This window comes from Salvelinus alpinus, chromosome 26 (assembly GCF_045679555.1).
Source record: "Salvelinus alpinus chromosome 26, SLU_Salpinus.1, whole genome shotgun sequence".
Lineage (NCBI taxonomy): Eukaryota > Metazoa > Chordata > Actinopteri > Salmoniformes > Salmonidae > Salvelinus > Salvelinus alpinus.
Genome location: NC_092111.1, coordinates 43,374,302 through 43,382,647, shown reverse-complemented (window position 1 = coordinate 43,382,647; position 8,346 = coordinate 43,374,302).

Here is an 8,346-nt window from a genome sequence, read left to right as displayed (position 1 = left end):
GTCTGTCTCTCTGTGTCTGTCTCTCTCTCTCTCTCTCTGTGTGTGTCTGTCTGTCTGTCTGTCTGTCTCGCTCTCTCTCTCAAACACAGCCTCACAGCCGTTAATAAATAAATAAGTGATAGAGTCAAGCACTCATCATGGTGCCAATGATGGGACCATTATCTCATAGCAAACAAAGCCCATACCATCGCCTGCCGCACTCGATTGAATCAATACTGAGACGAGAGGAAACAGGGAGATACGGAGACAGGGAGACAGGGAGACAGGGAGACAGGGAGACAGGGAGACCGGGGAGACAAGGAGACACGGAGACAGGGAGACACGGAGACACGGAGACAGGGAGACAGGGAGACACGGAGACAGGGAGACAGGGAGACACGGAGACACGGAGACAGGGAGACAGGGAGACAGGGAGACACGGAGACAGGGAGACACGGAGACAGGGAGACAGGGAGGCAGGGAGACAGGGAGACCGGGCGTCAGGGAGACAGGGAGACAGGGAGACACAGAGACAGGGAGACAGGGAGACCGGGCGTCAGGGAGACCGGGGAGACAGGGAGACAGGGAGACCGGGCGACAGGGAGACAGGGAGACACGGAGACAGGGAGACAGAGAGACCGGGAGACCGGGCGACAGGGAGACAGGGAGACCGGGCGACAGGGAGACAGGGAGACAGGGAGACAGGGAGATACGGAGACAGGGAGACAGGGAGACACGGAGACACGGAGACAGGGAGACAGGGAGACCGGGCGTCAGGGAGACAGGGAGACAGGGAGACAGGGAGACAGGGAGACACGGAGACAGGGAGACAGGGAGACAGGGAGACCGGGACCGGGCGTCAGGGAGACAGGGAGACAGGGAGACACGGAGACAGGGAGACAGGGAGACCGGGCGTCAGGGAGACCGGGGAGACAGGGAGACAGGGAGACCGGGCGACAGGGAGACAGGGAGACAGGGAGACACGGAGACAGGGAGACAGAGAGACCGGGAGACCGGGCGACAGGGAGACAGGGAGACAGGGAGACAGGGAGACAGGGAGACACGGAGACACCGAGACAAGGTGACAGGGAGACAGGGAGACAGGGAGACACGGAGACACGGAGACAGGGAGACAGGGAGACAGGGAGACAGGGAGACAGGGAGACAGGGAGACACGGAGACAGGGAGACAGGGAGACACGGAGACACGGAGACACGGAGACAGGGAGACAGGGAGACAGGGAGACACAGAGACAGGGAGACAGGGAGACAGGGATACACGGAGACAGGGAGACAGGGAGACACGGAGACAGGGAGACAGGGAGACAGGGAGACACGGAGACAGGGAGACACGGAGACAGGGAGACACGGAGACAGGGAGACAGGGAGACACGGAGACAGGGATACAGGGAGACACGGAGACAGGGAGACACGGAGACAGGGAGACACGGAGACAGGGAGACAGGGAGACAGGGTAACACGGAGACACGGAGACACGGAGACAGGTAGACAGGGAGACACGGAGACAGGGAGACACGGAGACAGGGAGACACGGAGACAGGGAGACAGGGAGACAGGGAGACACGGAGACACGGAGAAACGGAGACACGGAGACAGGGAGACACAGAGACACGGAGACAGTGAGACAGTGAGACAGTGAGACAGTGAGACAGGGAGACAGGGAGACAGGGAGACATGGAGACCGGGCGACAGGGAGAAAGCAGAGAGAGCAAGACAGAGAGAAACAGGGGAGAGAAGGAGAGGAGGGATACTCCCATAATCTTCCCTGTAGGTGTTGAAGGGTTGTAGCTGCCGAGAGAACACACTTGAATCCCTTTTTTATATGTGAAGGATATTGAGGATTGTGGTCTGACAACGGTTGCTATGTGTTTGGTAGAGTGTTCTCCAACTGTGAAGTCCTACACACGCAGACTTAAGACTTCTTTCAGTCTTAACAAACTGTGTATTAGAGTGTGATGGCGGTCCATATGAGGAAATCAGTCAATTAAAATAAATTCATTAGGAGCTAATCTATGGATTTCACGACTGGGAATACAGATATGCATCTGTCGGTCACAGATACCTTTAAAAAAAAGGTAGGTTCTTATAATTAATATAAATAAATAAAAATGTAACTGATGAAATATGACATTTTTTGATTTTCATAAACACAGTTCCAGTTATTTTTCATCAGGCTGTCAGTGAGTGTCATTAAGTAGCCTCCATCCCAAATGGTAACCTATTCCCTATATAGTGCACTACTTTTGACGAGGGCACTATAGAACCCTATTCCCTATATAGTGCACTACTTTTGACGAGGGCCCTATAGAACCCTATTCCCAAAAAGTGCACTACTTTTGACCAGGGCCCAATGGGCTATATAGGGAATAGGGTGCCATTTGGCATGAGATAATAAGTGTCAAGGTTTCTAGGAAGCGTATAATTAACAAAAAAATTGGTCTGTAGAATTCACATTTCCTTGTGATTGGCTTAATTATAGAGCTAATTGGATAGCCACCACCACCCCTCTGCTTACTCTGCTTTGTGTAGTTACGGGAAGCGTGGTGAACACACTCTCGTTCAATTCTGGAGATGGTAATTAACTCGTTTTTGTATTTAAAATGTACACTTTTTTCATTCAGCAGAAGCTCATATCTGATTCGCTAACAAGAAAGAACACCACATAGCTATGATTATGTAGAGCCTTTTCTTAAGTAGTGCACTATATAGGGAATAGGGTTCATAGACTATTACCAAGGTACAGATACAGGTGAGTTTGTTAAGGTAAAGATACAGGTCAGTTTGTTAAGGTACAGATACAGGTGAGTTTGTTAAGGTACAGATACAGGTGAGTTTGTTAAGGTACAGATACAGGTGAGTTTGTTAAGGTACAGATACAGGTCAGTTTGTTAAGGTACAGATACAGGTCAGTTTGTTAAGGTACAGATACAGGTCAGTTTGTTAAGGTACAGATACAGGTCAGTTTGTTAATAAGGTAAAGATACAGGTCAGTTTGTTAATAAGGTAAAGATACAGGTCAGTTTGTTGATAAGGTAAAGATACAGGTCAGTTTGTTAATAAGGTACAGATACAGGTCAGTTTGTTAATAAGGTAAAGATACAGGTCAGTTTGTTAATAAGGTAAAGATACAGGTCAGTTTGTTAATAAGGTACAGATACAGGTCAGTTTGTTAATAAGGTACAGATACAGGTCAGTGTGTTAATAAGGTAAAGATACAGGTCAGTTTGTTAATAAGGTAAAGATGCAGGTCAGTTTGTTAAGATAAAGATACAGGTCAGTTTGTTAAGATAAAGATACAGGTCAGTTTGTTAAGATAAAGATACAGGTTAGTTTGTTAATAAGGTAAAGATACAGGTCAGTTTGATAAGATAAAGATACATGTCAGTGTGTTAATAAGGTAAAGAAACAGGTCAGTTTGATAATAAGGTAAAGATACAGGTCAGTTTGTTAATAAGGTAAAGATACAGGTCAGTTTGTTAATAAGGTAAAGATACAGGTCAATTTGTTAATAAGGTAAAGATACAGGTCAGTTTGTTAATAAGGTAAAGATACAGGTCAATTTGTTAATAAGGTAAAGATACAGGTCAGTTTGTTAATAAGGTAAAATACAGGTCAGTTTGTTGATAAGGTAAAGATACAGGTCAGTTTGTTAATAAGGTAAAGATACAGGTCAGTTTGTTAATAAGGTAAAGATACAGTTCAGTTTGTTAATAAGGTAAAGATACAGGTCAGTTTGTTGATAAGGTAAAGATACAGGTCAGTTTGTTAATGTAAAGATACAGGTCAGTTTGTTAATAAGGTAAAGATACAGGTCAGTTTGATAATAAGATAAAGATACAGGTCAGTTTGTTAACAAGGTAAAGATACAGGTCAGTTTGTTGATAAGGTAAAGATACAGGTCAGTTTGTTAAGGTAAAGATACAGGTCAGTTTGTTAATAAGGTAAAGATACAGGTCAGTTTCTTAATAAGGTAAAGATGCAGGTCAGTTTGTTGATAAGGTAAAGATACAGGTCAGTTTGTTAATGTAAAGATACAGGTCAGTTTGTTAATAAGGTAAAGATACAGGTCAGTTTGATAATAAGATAAAGATACAGGTCAGTTTGTTAACAAGGTAAAGATACAGGTCAGTTTGTTGATAAGGTAAAGATACAGGTCAGTTTGTTAAGGTAAAGATACAGGTCAGTTTGTTAATAAGGTAAAGATACAGGTCAGTTTCTTAATAAGGTAAAGATGCAGGTCAGTTTGTTAATAAGGTAAAGATACAGGTTAGTTTGTTAATAAGGTACAGATACAGGTCAGTTTGTTAATAAGGTAAAGATACAGGTCAGTTTGTTGATAAGGTAAAGATACAGGTCAGTTTGTTAAGGTAAAGATACAGGTCAGTTTGTTAATAAGGTAAAGATACAGGTCAGTTTGTTAATAAGGTAAAGATACAGGTCAGTTTGTTAATAAGGTAAAGATACAGGTCAGTTTGTTGATAAGGTAAAGATACAGGTCAGTTTGATAATAAGATAAAGATACAGGTCAGTTTGTTAATAAGGTAAAGATACAGGTCAGTTTGTTAATAAGGTAAAGATACAGGTCAGTTTGTTGATAAGGTAAAGATACAGGTCAGTTTGTTAATAAGGTAAAGATACAGGTCAGTTTGTTGATAAGGTAAAGATACAGGTCAGTTTGTTAAGGTAAAGATACAGGTCAGTTTGTTAATAAGGTAAAGATACAGGTCAGTTTGATAATAAGATAAAGATACAGGTCAGTTTGTTAATAAGGTAAAGATACAGGTCAGTTTGTTGATAAGGTAAAGATACAGGTCAGTTTGTTAAGGTAAAGATACAGGTCAGTTTGTTAATAAGGTAAAGATACAGGTCAGTTTGTTAATAAGGTAAAGATACAGGTCAGTTTGTTAATAAGGTAAAGATACAGGTCAGTTTGTTAATAAGGTAAAGATACAGGTCAGTTTGTTAATAAGGTAAAGATACAGGTCTGTTTGTTGATAAGGTAAAGATACAGGTCAGTTTGATAATAAGATAAAGATACAGGTCAGTTTGTTAATAAGGTAAAGATACAGGTCAGTTTGTTAATAAGGTAAAGATACAGGTCAGTTTGTTAATAAGGTACAGATACAGGTCAGTTTGTTAATAAGGTAAAGATACAGGTCAGTTTGTTGATAAGGTAAAGATACAGGTCAGTTTGTTAATAAGGTAAAGATACAGGTCAGTTTGTTAATAAGGTAAAGATACAGGTTAGTTTGTTAATAAGGTAAAGATACAGGTCAGTTTGTTAATAAGGTAAAGATACAGGTCAGTTTGTTAATAAGGTACAGATACAGGTCAGTTTGTTAATAAGATAAAGATACAGGTCAGTGTGTTAATAAGGTAAAGATACAGGTCAGTTTGTTAATAAGGTAAAGATACAGGTCAGTTTGTTAATAAGGTAAAGATACAGGTCAGTTTGATAATAAGGTAAAGATACAGGTCAGTTTGTTAATAAGCTAAAGATATAGGTCAATTTGTTAATAAGGTAAAGATACAGGTCAGTTTGTTAATAAGGTAAAGATACAGGTCAGTTTGTTAATAAGGTACAGATACAGGTCAGTTTGTTGATAAGGTAAAGATACAGGTCAGTTTGATAATAAGATAAAGATACAGGTCAGTTTGTTAATAAGGTAAAGATACAGGTCAGTTTGTTAATAAGGTAAAGATACAGGTCAGTTTGTTAATAAGGTACAGATACAGGTCAGTTTGTTAATAAGGTAAAGATACAGGTCAGTTTGTTAATAAGGTAAAGATACAGGTCAGTTTGTTAATAAGGTACAGATACAGGTCAGTTTGTTAATAAGGTAAAGATACAGGTAAGTGTGTTAATAAGGTAAAGATACAGGTCAGTTTGTTGATAAGGTAAAGATACAGGTCAGTTTGTTAATAAGGTAAAGATACAGGTCAGTTTGTTAATAAGGTACAGATACAGGTCAGTTTGTTAATAAGATAAAGATACAGGTCAGTGTGTTAATAAGGTAAAGATACAGGTCAGTTTGTTAATAAGGTAAAGATACAGGTCAGTTTGTTAATAAGGTAAAGATACAGGTCAGTTTGATAATAAGGTAAAGATACAGGTCAGTTTGTTAATAAGGTAAAGATACAGGTCAATTTGTTAATAAGGTAAAGATACAGGTCAGTTTGTTAATAAGGTAAAGATACAGGTCAGTTTGTTAATAAGGTACAGATACAGGTCAGTTTGTTAATAAGGTACAGATACAGGTCAGTTTGTTAATAAGGTAAAGATACAGGTCAGTTTGTTAATAAGGTAAAGATACAGGTCAGTTTGTTGATAAGGTAAAGATACAGGTCAGTTTGATAATAAGATAAAGATACAGGTCAGTTTGTTAATAAGGTAAAGATACAGGTCAGTTTGTTAATAAGGTAAAGATACAGGTCAGTTTGTTAATAAGGTACAGATACAGGTCAGTTTGTTAATAAGGTAAAGATACAGGTCAGTTTGTTAATAAGGTAAAGATACAGGTCAGTTTGTTAATAAGGTACAGATGCAGGTCAGTTTGTTAATAAGGTAAAGATACAGGTAAGTGTGTTAATAAGGTAAAGATACAGGTCAGTTTGTTGATAAGGTAAAGATACAGGTCAGTTTGTTAATAAGGTAAAGATACAGGTCAGTTTGTTAATAAGGTAAAGATACAGGTCAGTTTGTTGATAAGGTAACGATACAGGTCAGTTTGTTAATAAGGTAAAGATACAGGTCAGTTTGTTAATAAGGTACAGATACAGGTCAGTTTGTTAATAAGGTAAAGATACAGGTCAGTTTGTTGATAAGGTAACGATACAGGTCAGTTTGTTAATAAGGTAAAGATACAGGTCAGTTTGTTAATAAGGTACAGATACAGGTGAGTTTGTTAAGGTACAGATACAGGTGAGTTTGTTAAGGTACAGATACAGGTGAGTTTGTTAAGGTACAGATACAGGTCAGTTTGTTAAGGTACAGATACAGGTCAGTTTGTTAAGGTACAGATACAGGTCAGTTTGTTAAGGTACAAATACAGGTCAGTTTGTTAATAAGGTAAAGATACAGGTCAGTTTGTTAATAAGGTAAAGATACAGGTCAGTTTGTTGATAAGGTAAAGATACAGGTCAGTTTGTTAATAAGGTACAGATACAGGTCAGTTTGTTAATAAGGTAAAGATACAGGTCAGTTTGTTAATAAGGTAAAGATACAGGTCAGTTTGTTAATAAGGTACAGATACAGGTCAGTTTGTTAATAAGGTACAGATACAGGTCAGTGTGTTAATAAGGTAAAGATGCAGGTCAGTTTGTTAAGATAAAGATACAGGTCAGTTTGTTAAGATAAAGATACAGGTCAGTTTGTTAAGATAAAGATACAGGTTAGTTTGTTAATAAGGTAAAGATACAGGTCAGTTTGATAAGATAAAGATACATGTCAGTGTGTTAATAAGGTAAAGAAACAGGTCAGTTTGATAATAAGGTAAAGATACAGGTCAGTTTGTTAATAAGGTAAAGATACAGGTCAGTTTGTTAATAAGGTAAAGATACAGGTCAATTTGTTAATAAGGTAAAGATACAGGTCAGTTTGTTAATAAGGTAAAGATACAGGTCAATTTGTTAATAAGGTAAAGATACAGGTCAGTTTGTTAATAAGGTAAAATACAGGTCAGTTTGTTGATAAGGTAAAGATACAGGTCAGTTTGTTAATAAGGTAAAGATACAGGTCAGTTTGTTAATAAGGTAAAGATACAGTTCAGTTTGTTAATAAGGTAAAGATACAGGTCAGTTTGTTGATAAGGTAAAGATACAGGTCAGTTTGTTAATGTAAAGATACAGGTCAGTTTGTTAATAAGGTAAAGATACAGGTCAGTTTGATAATAAGATAAAGATACAGGTCAGTTTGTTAACAAGGTAAAGATACAGGTCAGTTTGTTGATAAGGTAAAGATACAGGTCAGTTTGTTAAGGTAAAGATACAGGTCAGTTTGTTAATAAGGTAAAGATACAGGTCAGTTTCTTAATAAGGTAAAGATGCAGGTCAGTTTGTTAATAAGGTAAAGATACAGGTTAGTTTGTTAATAAGGTACAGATACAGGTCAGTTTGTTAATAAGGTAAAGATACAGGTCAGTTTGTTGATAAGGTAAAGATACAGGTCAGTTTGTTAAGGTAAAGATACAGGTCAGTTTGTTAATAAGGTAAAGATACAGGTCAGTTTGTTAATAAGGTAAAGATACAGGTCAGTTTGTTAATAAGGTAAAGATACAGGTCAGTTTGTTGATAAGGTAAAGATACAGGTCAGTTTGATAATAAGATAAAGATACAGGTCAGTTTGTTA